The sequence below is a fragment of the Borostomias antarcticus genome, assembly GCF_949987555.1.
Source record: "Borostomias antarcticus genome assembly, chromosome: 13".
Classification (NCBI taxonomy): domain Eukaryota; kingdom Metazoa; phylum Chordata; class Actinopteri; order Stomiiformes; family Stomiidae; genus Borostomias; species Borostomias antarcticus.
This window is the reverse complement of record NC_140246.1, coordinates 6,962,930-6,983,048: the sequence shown is the minus strand read 5'-3', so window position 1 is coordinate 6,983,048 and position 20,119 is coordinate 6,962,930. Positions and strand designations below refer to the sequence as shown.

General features: G+C 41.9%; 1 protein-coding gene across 1 annotated transcript in view; it reads right to left on the bottom strand.

The window, feature by feature from the left end:
* The window catches only part of LOC311316903 (liprin-beta-1-like), a 30,839-nt gene extending 29,650 nt beyond the window's left edge, over positions 1 to 1,189 (bottom strand). The window contains exon 1 of the mRNA XM_084447856.1: positions 1,037 to 1,189. The gene's annotated coding sequence lies outside the window, so the exon portion shown is untranslated. The remainder of the gene's footprint in view (positions 1 to 1,036) is intronic.
* Positions 1,190 to 20,119: the final 18,930 nt, after the last annotated feature.

Genomic DNA, 20,119 nt, shown 5'->3' with positions numbered 1-20,119 from the left:
TAGTTCAAGAGGTGACCTACTGATACTCTAACTCTCAAAATTCCCAAACTATTATATATTTATATCTAATATATCTTTATTTTTTAGCAAATACATATTCAAAAGACTCATGCCAATTTAGAAAAACATTAGATATCAAGCTATAGCTTATTTGATGGTCAGATTAGTCATTTACCAAAAAGTGGTCCATTTTAGCTGAACGTTCACCCGTAGTCGAAACGTGCTCGGAGGGCACAATATTTGTATTCATGTGAATTGGAGAAGCTGACAGGCGTTACAATGAATCCTCGCCTTCTAGTCACAGCAGAAGGATACAATTACGCATTCACATTGTTAATGTTATGCATGTGACTTTTGCCTGCAAGGTATATAGTCTACCTCCCATTAATCTGACTGAACCTCAGTCTCCGTCTGAGGTAAAGCCTTTGTTATGCTTTCTCCTTAGACCGGAAGCCAAGACACCCTCGGAGCTCAGACAAGGAGGGAGAGGGCTGCCAAGAAGACGGACAGTATCCCATGGAAGTCTAATTATACTACGGAGGAATCAAAATGAACACTCTTCATTATCTAGGCCTACTTTAACTAGGCTATATCATATCTGCTTTTCTACATTCCAAAATTGAAATTAAAGAATAACCTTGTTCAACTGAATAGCCTTCCTTTGATATTGATGTTGAAGGTTAGGCACAACGATCTGGGAGTTCAGGGATAGATGAAAAGAGAGCAGAGCATCAATAGGCCACTGCCCAGAAGGACACCTTTCAGTGATTACTGACAGCTGTGCAAGAGTCAGCAGGCCATTTATGAATGGGAATAATGGTCGTAAGGTTGGAAGACTTCGGCTCATGATAAAGGCTACTTGTAGTTGTTCAAATAGGCTAAAGCGCCACTTTATCCGACTGCAACAAACTAAATGCAGCTCCCGCTCACTAAACACGAGTCGTGCTCAGGTAGCCTACTATACTTTTCTGATCAAAGTCTAAAAAGAAGTGCTCGTGCTCTCGACCTGATAACATCCAAGTATGACTACACTTACCCAACTCTGTAGAATACCCTTAAAGAAGTAGAATCCTCCTTGAAGGACGACCTTCTCTTCTCGATAATTCCAAACGTTTCAGCGATCACTCTTTCCGTATGGAACACCTTTCCGATGGAGTTGCATAGCGAATTCCAAACTTTCAGAAGTTTAGAGGAACACTGGCGGTCTGCAGCGCGAAGGCTCACTGCGCATGCGTCTACCCAGGCCAATCACAGACCTCTTAGGATGCTGTGTGCTATTCAATCAAACAGAGATTTCACCTTTAGGCATGGAAGCCTAAAAAATATATGTAGGCTACAGAATTAGGCTATTTGAATCCACTATTGTATAAAATAGCATTTTTGCGATATATGTTTGTATTTGCCCTAGACACCGGTCCATCTATGGCAGTCATCATGAAACAAAATAAATGTAGTTGAGAGACTGTTTTGCAGTTGAAGTGTCAGTGTTATAAATAGGCCAGTTGTTAATTAGCACCAGCTGTCAGTAATTACCACTAAGCATTACTGTGTGTGTGTGTGTGTGTGTGTGTGTGGGGGGGGGGGGGGGGGGGGGGGTTATGGACTGCCTGATGGCTTCATCGCACAGGCTATTGTTCAACAGTAGGCTCGAACATTTAGTCCCAAAAATAGTCTTAACATTTTTGACGGACAGGCTTGGCCCCTCCTGTGCATTCAAGTCTCTCAATTGGTCAACTGGTCCAGATTAATTCTAGTTTCATTCTCGTCTTTCACTTAAATAATCTGAATAAATGCTAAATATGTTGTAAATTCCTCTCTGATTCTTCAGTGATGAACTTTAATTTAGCCTAGGCTACTATTCATCCATTCACCATTCCATATTCTCCCCAGCGCTGGCATAACGTAAACGAGGTGAGATATAGGTCTGGCGAGACTAGCCTTCCATTAGGTAACAGGTTGACACTGGTGTGACAGAATGGTATGAAGCAGATACGGGCATGAAAGGTAAAAAAAACCAAACATAATTAGCATTGATAATGTGATTTATTGTGTGCTCTGATCATATATGGAAACACAACTCGCAATGGTGCTTTGATATGAAGTTGAGAAAATGGAGCAATATCTATCAGTAGGTGGAGCTAGAGCTGTATTTGCACTCTTTCGTGGTTCAGCTGTTCGGGTTTTGCATGCGTCTGTTAATAGCCTACATCCATGGTTTTTCCCCTATGTTGAGATGCATCATTGGTCCAAACAACCAGTGTTGCAGACACTTCCACAATTAGCACAGCGATAGCTGCCATGGACCAGGTGGAGAGATGGAGAGAAGAAGAGAGAGAAGAGAGAAGGCTATACTTAGCCTAAGTGCTGGAATCTAGTACTTAAGCCTAATTTATACTTCATAAAACGGCTCATGGCTCATGTCTCATGGCTCTTGGTTGCCATGGAATGGAAGCTAAAGACAATGCCCAGGCATTCCTTTCCATGGCAACCAAAAGCAATGAGACATGAGCCGTTTTATGAAGTATAAATTAGGCTTTAGTGCACTTCCCCTGCCAAGGCATAACAGTAGGCTACAATAGCTGTAGTCCTACGTGCCCCGTATAGCAGAGCTTGCAAAAGCTCTTGGACCAAGTTCTGCCAAACCAACACAGCATTTAATGTGCCCCTTGCTGTGACAGTGAATTTTGTGTCCCAGCTGTTCACATCCAGACCACTTGCGGCAACAGTAGCAAAAAAAAACGTTTGTTGAATTTCTATCCTTAAAAGAAGGGCGGGGCTGTTTCTGAGCCATTTAACTTTAAACAGTTTTGTCTTGTGCGCCGTCTCACCATCCTTCACTCCATCACCATCTGTTATTTACCAGCGGGATGGCATCGTGCTGTCACCTAACACATATGTTCAGCTTGTCCGTGATCAGAATATACCTTCAGACACACACTACCAAAGTGAGGTTTGTTTCCTCCGATTTATTTGTGTGAAAAAACAAACAATATTTAGATGAAAGATACAACAACCATCAACAGCAAATGAAGATTGGAGACTTTGGTGTAAATTCTTCATTGTCTACATTTTCAATGAAAAATTGGCCGCCCATCATGATAGTTTTGTCAGGGAAGTCATGGTCTCTCTTGAAAAATAGGCCTAGTTGTTGTTGTTTTTTTTGTGTGTTTTTTTTATCTCAATGAGACTAACCTGGTTAAATAAAGCTTAAATAAATAGTGTACTATTGTATCTTATTTACTGTAGTATACACAGACTAGTATTGCTTCATGGTGAAGCTTAAATATGGTGTCTAGACTTTGAATCTGATACTCTGGTTGGTTGTGGTATGGAATGGTTTGAGTGTACAGTAAATTAAGCAGCTGGGTGTAGACATTGCATATGTGCACTCTGCATAGGAACAGTAGCTATGGCAAACCATTTCAGATGTTGAACCCTGTGATCCTACCGGGAGCCATCAATACCCAGCAGCCCAGCAGCATCAGTCCACAAGAACCGAGGGCAGCAACCCATTGATGTCAAGTTGTTCAGTTTAAAAGTGGTCTGGAGAATTGAGTTAGAATGGAATGGGGCTGATTTATTTGGGAGTGTGTGTGTGTGGGGGGGGGGGGGGCATTTGGCTTTAGCACCTGTTGAGTCTTTCACAGGATCAAGTCAAGTCGGGTCCTAGGCCATTGTGAATTTGTCAGTGATTGGTTCTGTAACCCTTTGCAGTTTGCATTAATGTAAAATCTCAGTAATGTCAGCTTGGGCTCGTTAAGACACTGGTGGAGCAGAGTACTGTATGCTTCTCTCTTGTTTTGTGTGTTGTGGTGCATGCATTAGTAGAGTAGACTGGCTGTGTGCACATCCAGCCTGTCTTCAGGCCAGGTACAGGATAAAAAAAACATAGAATCTTATAGGAAAAGGAGATCCGCACACTGGAGTAGAGCTCTCAGTACTTCCAGCTCAAACAGCTTGTCATAAAACATTAAATATCGTGATAATAAAGGATATCAAGGGGTTAGAAAAAAAAAACAAGAATACCTTGACAGTAATCTTGTACTTTGTTCAGTAATCCCACAGTAGACTGATTGATTGATTGAATGATTCCAGTTTATGTATATGTCATACTTCAAATGAAGGCCAGCCCATATGGACATTATGACACTTTCCTCTGAGTTTTCATACAAAGATTAAACATAACAGAAACATCCAAGATACAAACAAGGTATTTATAATATAACAACAACAACAACACAACGAAACAAAAAACATGACAGACACATCCGAAATACAAACAAGGTATTCATAATACAATAAAACACCATGTGGTACTGTACAGTTGGTCTAGTCAAACCATTATGGGCAACAGAACTAGCCCTGGTGAATAGGTATTTCTATGGTGGAAAGTGGGACAGCTAGTCTGCCTTTCTGTTGTTTCTCCATGCTGCTATTGTAAGGGGGGGGGGGGGGCTACCGGTGTTCTCAGAGTGCATAACAGAGTGCTCAGAGTGCTGTCCTTCTCTACCAGACTGCAGTTGCTGACTCTTTTGGTTGCCTGACCTTACACTTCTCCTGTCTCTCCTTCCTGTTCATTCCCTTCTTTCATGCGCCGTCCTTCCAGTGGGTCCTCCCTCCTAAGTTCTGTGTCTCTTTTCTGCTCCTGAGAGGATAAATAGTACAGCACGCTCACCCCCCAAGTCTTGAACTCTTGACAAGTGCAGATTCTAGAGCATACATTTAACAAAAAGCGGGAAAACCGCACTCTCAAAGAAGTTTTAAGGCCAGAGGGCTGAAACATGTCTGCTCATTGTCTTTTCTGCTCCTCCAATCATGGGCTGTGAAGGAGGAAGGGAACATCACAAATTCACAGCTTGTAATAAACATCACCTCATGATTTACAATGAGCAGTTAAAGACAAATCAATGGCAATTTTGAGATTCTCAAGAAACCCAGAATGGATTACAAAAGAGGTGTAATCCATTCGGAGTGTGACCATGTTGGCTCTACAAGAATTACCAAAGATATAAGGAAATATAGCCGCAAGTGGCAATGATTGGGGTCCAGGCACATTATTAGGTAACATGAATGCAGCACGTCACATCGGAAATAGCTCAAAACTGTCAATTTTGTGGAAAGTTAACCTTGCCTGTCAACTTAATGTGGGCCACAGGCCACATCTTTATAATGTTACAGAGACACAACGAGCAGGGGTAGAAAAACAGGCATTCACTACCACAGATTGTGGACTGATTTACATTTTGCAGTCAACTTACAGTTGGAACACATTTTGTAATGCATCCCTAGGTGGAGCCTTTCCGATATTTTAGGCTATGATAGAGCATTCTCTTCTATCATGTATAATTCCATCATTCTTGCATATTTTGTTTTTGTGGCAAAATGGCATGTACTAATGTGTACAGAGAAAAATAATAACATTGTGTGAGTGTGAGTGTGTATGACAGAGAGAGAGAGAGAGGGAGAGAGAGAGAGAACGAGAGAAACAAAGAGTATACAAAGATAGTTTTGGTCATTAGGCCATTTTTGTAGGTAGCCTAGTTCCCTATATGCTACAGTAGTTTTGTTGTAGAGCATTGTTGTTGTAACTTGGTATCTCGGATGTGATGCTGATGTTGCTGCAGCATTAACTATTGATGGGTATACAGTAAAGCATTTGTTAGCCCAATCCACCCAATATCACCACCAGCCGTCACCAAGTCTAATAATTTATACACAAATACAGAAGTGTCAGAACTTATGTTCTTGTGTATGTACAAGCATGAAAAACATAGGGACATGCCTAAAAGGTTTTGACAGGATGAATTATGAATTGAATGTAGCTGTTGAAAGTAGCACAGGATATGGCATGTCAAGAGTTCACAACAGATGGGCATAAACAGGAGGGTGTATCTAAGGGGATGTGGCAACCTGGGGATTTGAAATGTTAACTTCTGAATCCCCAGAGAAGGTAAAATTATCACTGCGTCACCGTGAACACAGGCTTTTCACACAGCACAACTTGGGGCAATGATATTATGTGCAAAACTGGGTTATTTCTCCTTTTAAAATTGTTATAACAGTCAAAATGTTGGAGATAAAATTTAGGAAAAAAAATCACACATTATCCCGATTTTGGGTTTATTGTCAAATATTGTAGTGAAATTTGTTAAAAACAATTAGATGAAACAAAAAATGTTGTGCATACAGTACAAATTACAGCAACCACCCCAAGTTCTCCCACACAACTTCCCTTCTCCGTTCTCTACATTGGCTCCCTGTAGCAGCTTGCATCCAGTTTAAAACTCTGGTACTAGGGTGGTACCAATTAAAGGAACAGCTCCCTCTTACCTCCAGGCCATGGTCAAGCCCTACAATCCCCCCGCCCCTCCCGACCGCTACACTCTGCTACCTCGGGACGACTGGTTGCCCCATCACTCCGAAGCCCCTGCGGTCGATCGACACGGTCACGGCTCTTGTCTATTCAGGCCCCGCAGTGGTGGAATGACATGCCCACTGATGTCAGGACAGCAGAGTCGCTGCCCATCTTTCACCGCAAGCTCAAAACTCACCTATTCAAGAAGTACTACCACAATCCTCCTTCTTAAGCACCTATTGCATTTTTAGTTTACTATTCTTGCACTTTGCCTTTAGCACTAGAGTATTCTCTTAGTCACTTGTTTTAGAAAGGAGATGCACTTGTGAGTTCTGGCTTTTCCTGCGTTAAATACAATTATTGTATGTTGTTTTTGATAAGCGTCAGCTAAATTACTGTAATGTAATTACAGTAGGGTTACAAATTGTAGGCATGTCCTTGAATCGATCATTGGTAATGTTAACGATCAATCAATCGATTAATTCTAATTAAAATACCAACATTTCCAAACAATACCAAAAGCATTTCAGTCGAGATCACTTTAGTCAAAATCGACCCATTTATTTTGCATGCAGCAAATACAGCATATGGAATTTTGGTGGTGTGCTCTGTTTGGGGGGCCCCCTGCCTTCCACAGCATGTGGAAAGCACGATAGTAGGGGGAGGCGAAATCTAGATGTCCCCCCCCCCTCTGGGCCAAGCCGGAAGAGGGAACGGCATCGATTTAGCCCCCTGCCTCTATGACGATCAGAGTGGGCCGCGATCGGGAAGTCACTTGGAGGTAACTCAGCCCACTAAGACCGTCAAAGAGAGCCACAGGGGGACTGCTGTACATTATAGTCCCTGGCCTCCACAGGCCAACACTTCGTGGAGTTCTGAAGGAGTACAGCCTAAAGCCTGGGCTTGATGACCCTTCGTAGATGTTTCGGCCCACAATCACCACGGAGAGCCACAGAGACTAAGCAAGTGAAGTTCCCCGGCTTCCACTAGCCAACGCATAGTGGAGTACCAGAAGAATCGGCCTAATGAACCAGCTGTCCCTGGTGGTATTGCATATTTAGAGGGACCACAAGGATTTTGTACTGGTGGGTGGTGTCCGACTGATTGTGGTGGGCCAGTCTGGGCCAAAAATGCCAGGGCCTACTTTTTCGAGCCCTGAAAAAGGCTAAGAACAGCTACAGAGACAGGTTAGGGGGTAAACTGGAGCATAACAGCTGCTGGAATTAAAGAAATCATTGGGCAGAGTGTCTCAGGTCCAGCAGTGGGGGGAGGTCAAGAACGTGCTAATGAGCTGAACCAGTTCTTCATTCGGTTTGACCTGGCTATCACCCCCCACACCTACACACACACACACATACATACACACAAATATTCCCTCCATGACGAGCTGTGGCAGATGGGGAGCACCTTCAGCCACAGGCTCATCCCACCTACTGTAGGTGCAATACAGAATGGTTCAGGCGCTTTTTCATTCTTAACCGGTTCAGGAACGCTATGTTGGCGGAAAATTAGAACGGAAACATTAAATATGCTGGTTCTGCTTCTGGTTCTGATCATTCATCTCCCTGAGGTCAGAAAAATCCACCTCAGTTTTTTCCCTTTTATTTTTTACCCCATTTCCTATGTAACACGGCAGACAGGGTGATAATTAATGAGATAAGGCAAGGCAGCGAGGTCCCTGGGGGGCTTGTTCCCCGTGGCCTCCCTCTAACAGGCCTGACCCTGCCTCCCTCGACCTTCCTTATTCACCCCGGTGTTGTCACTGTGATATACCGTTATATATCACCGCACTGCAAAGGATTATGGGTTTATCTCTTCACATTGTGTAATCTTCAATCTACGGCTGTTTTTGTGTGTGTTTTTTAACTGGAGCACTCCACTCACATTGTGGGCAGATGCAATCGCTGAATGAAGACTCCATCACACTCCCATGGATTTAATAATGTTGGTGAGCACGTAACGCAATAGCATAAGGAGTAAGGATGGTAGTGTCACTTTGACATCTCCAATGAGAATTGTTCTCATTAAAAAACCAGGCCAGGTCCAGCCTGGCTTATGTGCGTGGCTGGCTTGTTTCTGTTCAAGACTGGTAGGATGGAAGCTAGTCATGCTACTAAAATAGCTGTGAATTGAAATTACATGAAATAATGTCTGATAAATTAAGATAGGTCTTGTCGCCTGGACACATCAGTTCCAATGCTTCCAATGTTAATCCATCACAATAAGAGCAGGATAGCCAGTTAGCTCATGAGCTTACAACAACTAGCAGCAGCTTCCATAAAATTAATGGTAGCGGTCAGTGGCTAAAGCAGTTAAACTGATGATAACATAAAGTCATCCCCACAGGGTCTTGAACCCAAATCTCCCGGGTGGGAGCCCAATGCTTTCATCGCTACTCTACTTGTGCAGTGGAGATCGGCTGGTTGATTTTGGTGACCTTCTTCCAGTCCCTAGTGTGGGTTGGGGTTAGAATAAGGGTTGGGGTTGGGACAGGATCTGACCTATAAGGCAAGGGGTAAAGGTCGGAGTGAAAGGATGAACATGTGAAGGTTTGGGGTATAATCCCATAAAATCATCCACATCCGGTCTTGAACCCCGATCTCACGGGTAGGAGTCCAATTCTTACACCGCTACTCTACTTGTGCAGTGGAGATCGGCGGGTTGATTTTGGTGTCCTTCTTTATTTTGGTGTGCAGGGACTACTGCCCCTTGTGGTGCCAACAGAGAAATGCAGGTCAACATTGACCAGAGGGAGGGAGTGATAACTGGACAAACGCTATCCTAGATGCGCTGGCTTACAGCCACGCACAAAAAAGGGGAAGACACTTCAAATAACCCCCTGTGTGGGTTATAAAAAATTTAATCTATTATCCTCATCCCATAATTATCACTGGCACCTGATGAGGGAAAAGGCTCCGCAGGAGACCCTGGTGGAGGGCAGCGCTGACTGGAGACATGTGAAGAGAGATGCCATGAGCCTGGAGATGTGTGAGAACAACACTTAACTAAGAAGAGGAACCACAGATTAATTATTGAGGACCCTCAGAGGATTGACAATGTGTGTCCCCTTCAGCGAGTCTTGGATTTTTCATCAGGTTTGGATGCACTGCTATACACATGCACCAAGGCTTCTGTATGGAGGCTTAGTGCTTTAGAATGGGGGGAAAGGGACAAACAGAATACTAGAAAGCTCCCTTGGATGAGGACCGGTGTCTGTGTGTTTAGTGATCAATGAGAGACACTTGGGGGGGGGGGGGGGGGCTTTTCTGAGTGGAGAAAGTAAATCAATCCTCTATTGAGGTCTGGCTATTATGTCAGGTGGTGTCAATGCTGTGAGGACTGAGAAAAGAATACAGCCAATGTGTGTTCTTTTGATACTCATCTGAAGAATCTAGGGAGAAATGTCTATAACATCTAAGGAGTCTTACTGCTATGTATTTGATTTAATGTGTTTGTTTGTTTTCATGTGGACACTGTGTAGTCGATAGAGTGACAGCTGATGCTGCTGCTGCTGGGGCCGTTCGGGGTAGTGGGTGTCAAGAGGTCACACTTAGGCCACAGGGGGGGCCTCTCTGGGGTATCAATGGCACATCTCTATGGGACACTATAAACAGACACAACCCAGACTGACAACCAATGGTGATTAAGATACTGTATCATGTTATGGTAACAGGCGACACATCTGTATGGTCACTCCTCCACCAATCTAGCTTCACTAGGCCCTAAACGGGCAAGCCTAGGCGTGGGGGGTGGGTGGCACTATTTAACATCTCAACCAAACCTTGAGACTTTTATTTGGAAACGGTAGGAAACTCGTCCGGACCGATTCGCTGCTCCCAGCAGGCAGACACACTGATAACACCATGCGGGGAGGGAAGTCTAAGGCCTTGATTTCGCACCACAGCCGCAGCCAGCAGAGAAGCAGGGAGAGAGAGAGACTAAGGAAACATCCCAGTGTTCCATGTGATTGTATCTTTGTACAATAAATCTATCATCTGTCGTCACTTCCAATCCCGTGTTGGGGTGATTTCATCAATGACTATCACAACAAGAAGGCTATTAACATCGTGGTTCATAATTAGATGGTGCTGCAACTCTTATCAAGGCTTACAAAAAAAATACACAAAGCAGAGCAACAGAAGAAGAAAACCTCAAAAGCCAACACATCCTTTGACAACCAAAATCATAATTTGATCACAAAGGTCTTAAAACTGTTGTATCTTCTATCAGTGATCTTAACATCTCTGACCATTTCTGTGTTTTCTTTACAGTATTGCTACCCAAAGCTGTAATCAGCACTCAATACTTTAAGAAGAACTATCTGAACTCTGTAGCAGCTGATCATTTAAAATAATGATGAATGCAAATTGTGTAACAACCCCGGAAGTGGGGCCTTTACATGTTAAAGGAAAGGTTCTGAATTTAGCATTATAAGCCATGTTATGAGGTTATTTACGATTATATAAAACGGGCGATATCAAAGTTTCATCAAATGGTGCGCTCTCGAGATATAGCCCATCGCCACTAACACACTCAATTGATCCACAGGTGCATAGACAAAATCCCTCAAAAACACCATACATTCCTGTTTCAAAGACAAGAAACTCACCGAGTGGTCACTGGCGTCTGTCCCAACTCCTGATGTGAGACTAATTGGATCAGGAGCTCAGGTGTTAGGATGATGCGGCCAGATGTTGATGAATCCAACAACCTGCTTAAGTCTTCAAGCAAATGAAAAAGACTTGTCTTTGTAGTATATTTTGACCAGTATAATCACAAGTTATATAGTGAATTTCAAATGCACACACATACTGGAGGGATGGAAAGCTACAGACAGGCCTAGGTTGTCTTTAAGACAGGACACTGGGGATTTTCCAGTGTGTGTTGCTGTGGCAGACTGGCACCACCTATATTTTACTAAGTGCGTCTTATCTAAACTATATGACAGTAAGTGCCTTTTAGTAAAATCCATATATTCACTATTGCCACCTATATGACATTTAGTGGCTTTTAGTAAAATCTATATATTCACTAGGCGTCAAGTCTCTGACTATAGGATTAGGTGTCTCACAGCAGAGCGCTGATTTTCAAAGGGAACTCACAACCACACACCGTCACACAGACATGGCACATAGGATCTGTTTAACTGAGCCATTAAACTGTCTAACTTTAGACAAGGTAACGAAGAACAGGACAATTTTGGGTAACACCTCTTTTTGTATAACCAAGAGCGATACGCTGTGTCAAGTTAGTTCATACTAGGCCATTGACGAGTGAACTCATCACAACTGCAGTGTGATTTTTGATGCCAGAGATTCAATAAAAGTATTGAAACTGGCATCGACGGATCTGAGTCTTCTTCCTTACAACCAGAAACGAAATAGACTACATCTTATTTTAGATTGTGCCTATTTCCCAATTAGAGGCTGGACCTGCTTCAACATTACAGTTACAGTTTTTTTGTGATTGCTTACACACTAGTTGCGGAATTTGGCTCATTGTGTCAAAACAACACACAAGCCAAATAAGGCACAGCTTTTGGAGATAAACGTCTCTCTTCTATCTCAAAATGAAACTGCAATCAAAACCCAACAATCCTTTTTCAAAATGGCATTTGCAACAAAATGATACACACACACACCATTATAATTATTCTTTCAAAGCAGGAACAACACATTTATGTACTTTATACAACAATGCCATTTTTAGTAATTTGGATACCTTTTTATGCTCTCATACAGGCTTCTGTGAAATATTGTTTCAGTACATTTTGTGCTGGAACAATTCTGTGGATGGTTTCTGGATCCCGCCTTCTGTTAGAGTCTGACCACATCACCTCATCTACATCACAAGCAATGTCATTCCTGGCTAGGCAACGGGGGAAATATCTCCGCACTTCAATGTCTCCGCCTCTTCCATTGCTGGCAGAGGAGCCAAACAGGCATATGGTTGGTGGTCATGTACTTTCCAACGCCAAGCTGAAAATAATTCCTCAATGGTACTGAGAAATGGGGAGTAAGGGGGCAAGTATACTGTGAAGTTACTGTATGTATGGTGGTTGGTGAACCAAATCTGGACCAGAGCAGCCTGGCGCAAACTAACATTATCCCACATGACAACAAACCTGGGCATCTTCCTCCTCCTCTTCCTCTTGCTCTCACTGCCTCCATGTTTGCAAAGTTCTCACAAAAGAGGTGAGCTTACCAGAGGTCTATTTGTAGTGCTAAGGCTCAGACTGATTGGTGTTCAATTGGTGTTTTTGTGTGTTTACGTGTGTGTGTGTTTACGTGTGTGTGTGTGTGTGTGTGTGTGTGTGTGTGTGCCCGTGTGTGTGTGCATATGTGTGTGTGTTTGTTGCCATTTTCAGGTATGGTTTGCATTTAGAATAGAAGTGTCTACCCAATGATTGCAAGATATTTCATTCTTGAACAAAGTGTCTAATGTAAGAAACAGTATGTACAATGTTTTGCAAGAAGTGTGCTGCAGGAGTGCAAACAAAGGGCAAAGCAGAGCATGTGTTTGTACTTCAGTGCCTTTAAGTAAGTACTGTAGCCTTGCGTTGAAAACCAATGTTTCTCAGGCCTAGTGGCCCATAGGGCAGGAGCCTACTGTATCTCCTGTTTCTATAGCGTGAGGCAGCTTGATGTACAAGTACACCCCCTGGACATGACGCTAGTATGTCCCAATCCAACTCTTGATGCTGAGTGCCAAGCAGGGAGGCATCGGGTACCATTTTTTATAGTCTTTGGTATGACTCCGGTGGGGGATCGACCTCCCAGTCTCAGGGTGGATACTCTAACCGCAAGGCCACTGAGCTGGTTGCCTTTGTTTAAAAAGGTTATGTTTTTTATGCTTTTGTCTAGGCAATTACTTTCAGTGTGTAAGCGATCTCCAAAAATTGTAAGAGGGCTTAAATCCTCTGAGAAAAAACTCAATTTCAGAGCGAAGTACCGTATCACTCTAAATGCTGAAGCAATTTGAGCATAATTGGACGAATAGTAGAAGCTACATTACAGAAAAAAAGAGTGGGTAACTTGCATCACTGAGGAAATTCAGATCTTTCAATTCTCAGACAGAGAAGTGTGTGTGTGTGTGTGTGTGTGTGTGTGTGTGTGTGTGTGTGTGTGTGTGTGTGTGTGTGTGTGTGTGTCTGTGTCTGTGTGCGTGTGTGCGTGTGTGTGCGCGCCTAAACTAGACTGTTACCAATGAACTAATTCATTATTCTGTTAAGTAAGTGCTATTCACTAATATTTCTAATATCTCATTTGATGCTCACTCTTGTCTGGTCTTTTTTTAGCCTGACGTTCAGACTAGCACAGTCACTTAGTAGGAGCGGGGTAATTTGGACCATGTCCTTACTGGAGCATCACTCTGATTTGTCTGCAGGTAGCCAGGAGAGAAACCTAGCAACGGAAAAATCCAGACATAACCTGCTGCTGCTGCTCCCAGACACTCAGCGCGGTCTGCCTTTAGCACTGCCCTGGCTTGTCCTTTCACCGGGTCTTTCTTTGTCTATTAAGTATCATTCATCAACAAGCCAAAACAAATTCTTAGTATGTGTGAAAACCTACGTGGCTAAACAAATCTGATTCTAAGTCTGATTCTGATTTCTGTGTGTGTGTGCATGTGTGTGCGTGCGTACGTGTGTGTGTGTGTGTGCGTGAGTGAGTGATATGATAACATTGTTATGCACTGAAAATGGAAGTCCTTAGCATTTATGATGTAAAATAATTAATCCCTTCAAATACCAATCTTCAGAACAGGCCAGTATTTTCCCAGAAGGTGGTGTAGCCTCCTGCTGAAGGAACACAGATGAACTGGTTTCGTTCCAGTAACCTTCAACATCAATACACTTATACCAGTATCATAAAGAAGCAGAGGCTGAGATTGTGTACACTAATACCTCATTGATTTTCTGCTTGTGTGGCACAAAGCAGGCTTATTAAGTAGATGTTTTGGTGGTTTCATATCAGTTAGGTTATTTCTATACTGAACTAATTCCCCATGACAGTGTGTGGGCTACAGAGAGGGTTGGCACTGGCAAGACACTGTGTTTCTTCAAGCGATACACTGCATGGGAAATTATATGTAATTCATAATCAATTCAATGCTATTACATTTTATTTATTTGGAAAGGAGCAGGTGATGGTTTCCCATATAGCTTTCAAATCATTAGCTAGCTAAATATACTCATCAAAACCTAATTTAATTAGGTAATGTTAGGTATTTTTCGAGTCCTACTGTAGTTGTTTTTCAACCTGTACAGAGAGCTTGGAGACAGGTATTTAGGAGTTTGGAGATTGCTGTTGCTATCCAGTTACGTAGGCTAGCTTTAAGTGTTAAGGAAATTGCCTTTTTATGACTTTTTGTGGAAATGGGAAACTTATTTAATCAAAATGAGTGTTTTTTTTTATAATGCTGCTGAGTCCATTTAATACTGATTAGAAAACTCATTATCTGTGTGTAAGCTTCACTCTGGAAAACTGTGTTATAATTTAATCTTTGCTTTGTGAGAGGATGAATACAAATCTGGTGAACAGTTGTCTCAGTTTGTCCCACAGTCTCAAGTTACTTTGTACTTTATACTGTGTACTTTGTGCCAGACATCATTGTGCTCTGTTGGCACAATTAAAAATGCTGGCTAGGAGACAGGACAAAAAAAATCATCTGTTAAAGAGGGTTGAGACTTGAAGTCTATTTTACAATGCCTAGTAAACAAGTAAAGGAATACAACAAGGAAAATAATACAACGATGGAGACATACTGTAAACTCTACTGTGTAAAAAAAAAACATTGGAAAATAGAAAATCACAACATACAAAAAGCATGCATTATGACAAACTGGATAAAAACAGTTATTTAGATCTATAGGCCTTCAGAGACCATTTTCTTAAAATGGCCCACAGGAAGTTTCAGCTTGTCCTCAAGGTCGGAGCTCAAACACTGAAAACCAGTGGTGTAGTGGAGGGTATACAGAGGTATACAGAGTATATCCACTTATCTATCCATGGAACCACAGTATCCCCATTTCTCTAAACACCACTAATGTAAAAACTGTAACATTTCTGCTACAATATACTCACTTCTTTAGTCAGAGTACTGTATACCCACTTCTTTAGTCACCACTACACCCCTGCTGAAAGCTGTTCCCATACTGTAATTGGACAATAACACCTCCTCCCCAGAGGTGTGATTCAAGTTCATGGGATTCCACTGTGTTTAGAAAAGGAAAGCCACCAGTAAAAGTAGAAATGATGAGATGTTAATACTGATGCAAAGTGGGAAGACGTGGGCTCGAGTGCTTGTGGCTATTTTGACACAGCAGCGTTAATCATGAGCCTTGTTGATTTGATGATTCACTGTAGTTATCATCTCAACTATGTGTCATACTTTTGTACTTTCAGGCAATTTGTTGAACAGCACACATGATAAATACATATAGACACATAAAATCACAACAAAAACAACAGTAATCCTATATAGCAGCCATCAGAAATACCACCACAGTTCAGTTCATCCAAAGTGCATATCTGCATGAATTACAATAGTGTCATAGTCAATAGTATCCTGTAAATAAAATCCCCTAATCCATGTATTCCTCATCCCCTAGTCTACGTATATACTTACAGCTTGTATCCCCGGATTCCCCCTAGTTTACGTATCCCCTGATTATCTTTCTGAGATCAAAATAAATCAACAGACAAACACAAAAGTAAGAATGAAAAACAGACATACTAGAACACAATTGTTAGAAATTGATGAAAAACAAAATGTGTACACAGATATGTGAACGTTTAATAAAAAAAAAAAACGTTCATTACAAACAAGTATAAGGGTGAGTGATATGACAGGGAGTCTCTGTTTGGTCTGAGCTGTTTATGCCTTATCTAATTAGCTCCAGTTTAAATGATATCAGTGGATGATATGATATTCCCTCTTTGCTTTGTGGACAGATGACAAAACGCATCTGCCCACCCTCGCGCTGCTTTGATGACTGATGAGATCTGACATGTTGGTATGATAAATGTGATTATGTTTAAACTGATGTGGGATATCACATTACTCATTGATGATTCTCCTTCAGACAAAACATTTGGAGGTCTTTAAAGTGGGTGTACGTGTCTGTCTGTGACTGTGTGTGTGTGTGTGTGTGTGTGTGTGTGTGTGTGTTTCTCCTTCAGACCGAACAATTGGAGGTCTTTTTTCAAATGTGTGTGTGTGTGTGTGTGAGAGAGAGAGAGAGAGAGAGACAGAGAGAGAGAGAGAGAGAGAGCGGGCACACACACGTGCATGTGTGCGTACATTGTGCATCTCCAGGAGTTATACAGAGAATTGCAGACATACACAACAAACTGAGCTCCAACCTCTGCTTGACCACAGTGAATTCTGCAAATACCCCAAGAACACAATCTGTACAGTCCTAACATTCAGTACTGAATCCAGAGCCATGGAAATTGCAGTAGCTAAAATAGGGTGGACATCTATAGAAATTGAGAGGAGGTATGAAGTGCTTCTGTGAGGTAAATTACCATCTAATTCAATCAACTGCGTGCTTGGTCCAGTAATATTGTATGGCGGTAAAACAAGATGATCCATCTCAAGGGGTTTATCCTGTTTCAATACATTTATATATAGGGGTGCAATATCTACAAATTATTTGAGATCCATGATGTGTACAGTACAAATAGGAACGAGTGGGCAATGCTGCAAATCCTCTTAGCTGCGTTGGCAGACCAATGTGTAAAAACATGTATTTGCCTTTGTTTTGTCGATATAAGACCATTATGCAACACCGTAAATTGATGCAGAGCTAAAAATAGACACCTGTTTGTGCTCCGCCTCTGAGATCATTGGATTGGCAGACTTAGTCATTTCATTTGAGACAACCTCATTTGAGGCTGCTGTTTCTGCCTCGGTGTCACTGAACGTTACACTACTCTATTCCACCTAGAGAGACATAAACTAATACAGCACTAATACTGAACATTAAAAAAAATGAACGAATGGTACATAGATAAGAGGAAGGGTGTTTTTGTCCGTGCTTAACATTCTTAAGGTGACAATCAGATATTTGCCTTCAGAGAAGGTCACAAATTCAGTGTGATATAATGGGGCTATAGAGTAAGAGAAAAAAGCATACCAGACATGTGAATTGGATCTTGAATGGGTTACTGTGGCATGCAGCAGATCAAGTAAGTATCATACTGTAGATGCTCCTCACTCTATCAAACTGTTGACCCAGGCAATACTTGACCACTGACCCAAATCATGGTAAGAGCGCATGGAGCAGTCTTCAACTAGACACACCTCCCACAGACCCCACATCACCACACCTGTCCTCCAGAGCCCAACCCAGAGGCCAGGAGCACCTGAGCACAGGCTGAGGCCGCCGCCCGGAACACATTCACGCCGACAGAGAGAGAAACGCCACTGAAGGACGTAGAACGTTCATGTTCAAAGACCTATTACAAATGGGATGACTTACCTACAGTAAGCCACAAAGGACGCAGACAGAATGATCGGATTCATTGCTTGTACACAATGATCTGTCTCGCAGCCATGGTTTGGTGGGTTCTAGTAAAACAGTGCAACTGTTTTATGCAAGTACAGTCCTAATTCCTGATATTTTTCATACATAGGGCTTCTACTCCCTTTCTTCCTCAGACAGCTCAAGATATGGCGCCTATGATGTTTTCATTCAAGTACATCATGTCCCCACAAAAGGTCATGGCCACTTGAGTTCTCCTCAAACTCAAAACAACGGGGAAACAGTAAAGTTTTTTTGGTACTCTAGCTCAAATAAAATCATCAAACAAAAACACTTAATCCCACATTGGAGGGGATGTCGCCAGGGAGGTCGCTAAAACAAACTCTGGAAAGGTTGATGCTCAGAGAATGATTACCCTCAGGCCTGCAGCGTCCCTTGAAAAAGAACAGAGGTGTACAGAGGATCAGGCACTCGCACTTCTGCAGCATTCAGATCTCCAGCTGATTGATAAAATGCAGATCAGGGATTGAGTCACTTGAGACTCATCAAATAATCAAGGCCACATTTAACTTGAATGAGAGCCTTAAGCTCTCCGTTAGGGGCCCTAATTCCTCCATACATTTCTCAGAAAGTCGAGTAAAAGTTAGGCCAACAATGACCCTTGAAGTGTCCCTCAACAACACAATTTTAAAAATGACAAACCTGATTAAATCCTAAACCTCAAGCATTAAGTAATTGCTAAAAGTAATAATACATGGTATTTACTGTATACATCACTTTTCAATAACTCAACGTAACTTAACAACAGTAAATGAACAGAATAAACAACAGCAACAGAACAGAGATGATGAAACAACAACAACAACAATAACAACAACAACAACAACAACAACAACAAAATGTTGGATTATACTAGTTTTATCAGCAGGCATTTGCACCAAAGCTAATAAAATCTGCCAGACATCCTACCAAAAAGTGTCAGCAGTGTCTCAGTGTAGCCTTTAAAAGGTGCTCTGTGTCCAGAGAGGTTATCTTGTTCAGGGACCGGAGCCCAATGAATACAGCCCTCCCACTAATACATGAGAGAGAGAGGAGAGAGCACTGTTTGTAATACAAAAAAAGGTCAGGTCAGCTCACATTATATAAATGCTTCACAAAATCCACCAAAATTCACACTAGATCAGGGCCCCTCTTAAAGGTCGGGTATCATCCTGTCTGGCTGGGCTGCTTGGGAAATGTTTATTCAAGACCGATATTTCTGTGTGTGATTATTAAAGAAAGTGATCTGTTCTAATGTCTTTGATGGAATAGAAATCCTGTGCAATCTCTTCTGCGATTACTGCGCTGTGGTCATTCACATTGAAGAATTTTGACATAAAAATGCATTCTTACTAATATTTTGTCTACTTACAGTTCAAGTATCTCCAATACATACACTACTGATATATGTCTGGTCAGTTATTGAAGAGTCAATGGCCAGAGAGGAAAGTAGATGTCGGAACTGAATTGTTGATCAAATTCAACATTTATTCAGTATAACAGCATACGGATCCGGGTCAGTCACAGAGAAACGCTTTGGCATTCAACGTTCCCTGATCAGACATGGTATTCAGTTTGACCCACCTTTATAGATGGTGGTCTGTACCTATACATAGTTTCAGTCCAATAGCTAGAGTTCTCTCCAACTATGACCTTATACATACTGTACATCAGTGGGCAGTGAGCTTCTTATGGATGTACACTTGATCTCCTCCTCTCTCTCCTACACTTATTCAATTGTAATGTACGTATGTGTTGTGTTGATTCATAAATCAAGTCAAGGGCGTAGGAGCTTGACATTGGCAGGGGGGAAACATTTGCCACAGAAAGTAGGAATTATTTTACTTTACCATTATTCTGTGTTTTGTTGTTGTTGTTGTTTTTGTGTAGCCTGCTATTAACAGGAGCACTCAATATTGAGTCAGCCATGAAATGAAATGATCAATGAAATCTCTGGGTTATATAACCCACTTCTCCTTTTTCATATTGAAGAAAAGTACTTCCACTGTCGCTGCTTGTACTGTACTTCAATCATACATGCCCTGAACCCCTTGACATGAAAGCAGTTTCACTCAAAGCCAAGAGACTTACTACAAGCAAGCAATACCAAAATATACTGTATATGTGAAAGCTCTGATGTATATCAAGCTCACAAAGGCCAATACAGGTTCAATCAATCAATCAATCAATCAATCAATCAATCAATCAATCTTTATTTATATAGCACGTCATACACA